The sequence below is a fragment of the Corvus brachyrhynchos genome, unplaced genomic scaffold (assembly GCF_000691975.1).
Source record: "Corvus brachyrhynchos isolate BGI_N302 unplaced genomic scaffold, ASM69197v1 scaffold443, whole genome shotgun sequence".
Taxonomy (NCBI): Eukaryota; Metazoa; Chordata; class Aves; order Passeriformes; family Corvidae; genus Corvus; species Corvus brachyrhynchos.
In genome coordinates, this window is record NW_008237220.1 from 21060 (window position 1) to 23113 (window position 2054).

General features: G+C 48.9%; 1 protein-coding gene across 1 annotated transcript in view; it reads left to right on the forward strand.

Moving 5' to 3' along the window:
• Positions 1–6: 6 nt before the first annotated feature.
• LOC103612057 (pogo transposable element with ZNF domain) overlaps positions 7–2054 on the forward strand; it is a 42877-nt gene continuing 40829 nt past the window's right edge. Inside the window, 1 exon segment of the mRNA XM_017728864.1 lies at positions 7–1875. The gene's annotated coding sequence lies outside the window, so the exon portion shown is untranslated.

A 2054-nucleotide genomic window follows, 5' to 3' on the forward strand; every position in this document is an offset into this window, starting at 1 on the left:
CACCCCCCCCTCATCATCCTTGGCCTGCTGGTGCTTCACCTTCGCTGAGTGAGTCCCCCCTCTCCACGGGCGTGTGGAGCCCCTCGGCCGCAGGGATTTGGGCCGGGGATCCCAGCCCTCTCCTGGCAGTCCTGGGGTTCGGGTCCCAACCTTCTCCTCAGGGATTTGGGGTTGGGATCCCACCGCTCTCCTCAGGGTCCTGGGGTTGGTATCCCAACCCTCTTCCACTGGGTCCTGGGATTGCCATCCCATCCCACTGGATTTGGGATTGGTATATGCCAGCCTCCTCCTGAGGGTCCTGGGGTTGCTATCCCACCCTGAGGGGTCTGGGATTGGGATCCCAACCCTTTCCTGAGGGATCTGGGATTGCCGTCCCACCCCTCTCCTCAGGGGTTTGGCATCACCATCCTGCTCCTCTTCCTCAGCCTCTTCCCAGGCTTTCCTTGCCCTGTCCCTGTCCCATCCCTCCGGTGTCACCCTCAGGTGACAGGAGCGGCTCCATCCCCTCATCCCAACCGGATCCAAGCAGGAAAAGACAAGAAAACTTCTCCTCGTTTGCTCCCCTGCCCTCATCCTGACACACCCGGCATCCCAAAACTCTGGGAGAAGGGAATCTCCCCACGGCTGGCTCAGGACCGCAGGAATTCCCTCCCTCCAGCAGGATTTGGAATTTCATCCCCTGAGGCTGCAAATTCCTGGTGTTTGATGCCATCCCGAGGTTTTCCAGGAATTCTCTCTGGCTGGGATGCGCCAGGGAGCTGGAGAGGGATGGATCCTGCTTCCCAAAGATAGGATTTTATTGGGATTCACCTGATCCCAGTGGGGGCAGAGGATGGGAGGGATCTGCTGCTTCCTTCGGGAAATATTTTTCCCAGGATCCAGGAGTTATTCCCATTCCCTACCCTGCTCTTCCGTTTTTCCTCTGGTTAATTTTTATTTTTATCCCTGCATAATTTTTCTTTAAATCCCGTAATTATTGGAATTCTCTTCCCAGTGCTTCCCACCCTGGGAATTCTCTCCGTTGCTCCAGTCTGGAATTGTGGAAGATTTTCCTTCCAGTCGCTCTAGAATGGGGGAAAAAAATGGGATTTTGGTGTCCCCCATCCCACAGGCAGAACCATGAGATGTTCTGCCTCTTCCCAAAAAAATCCACACCTCCAAGCCTCTGGAAGCTGGGAAAACAATCCCAAAAAATCAGGAAGTGGTTGGGTTTCCTCGGCTCTGAGGTAGATAAAAATCACCGTAATTAAAGGTTAATAATAATTAATAATTACATTTAATTAACAGCCAGCGTGGCCTTCCCTCAAACATCCAGGAATTGGGAAAATCCTGGGAAGTGTGAGGTCAGTTTGGGAAGCAAAAAGCAAATCTCCCTTGGCCTGGAGGTTGGGATTTCACCCTTCTCCTTCCTATCCATATAGAAAAATCAGGAAAACCTCATCCAAAGTGGATTTTCATTAATTAATCAGATTTAATTTGTGTTAATTAACCATGAAAAGCCATTAAAGTGCTTTATTTTGGTTATTTCCAGCACCTTTGGGCATTTTTCTGGTGGGAATTGTTTGGATTTGACCCTCGTGGGGTCTTGGAAATGAAATTATTTTTCCTTGTTGAAGGCAGATTATCAAAAATCAGGGAGAAAATCAGTGGGGAAAAAGGGAATTCCTGAGGAAAACGTGGAATTTGGGAAAATCATGGAGAAAAGTGGCAGCTCAGGAGGGAAACTTGGACATAAAAGTTGATTTTTGCTTTAATTTCTCTCCTAAAACATTCCCTGGAGCTTCTTTGTAGGATCTTAAATCCCAGTTTTGGATCTTAAATCCCAATTTTGGATCTGCAGTCCTAATTTTAGGATTTTTCCTGGATTCTCAGGAGGTGAGGAAGATTCCAGGATCTTAAAATGCATTTTTGGGGAAGGGTTTGGGTGTTGGGAACACCATAAATGCATCGGAATTCCATCAAATCCTGGAGTACAACCCAGCAAAGAACAGGGAAGAGGAAAATTCCTTGGAAAAAAAGTCACCTGTGGCTGTGGATTCCTTCTGGGGATCCGG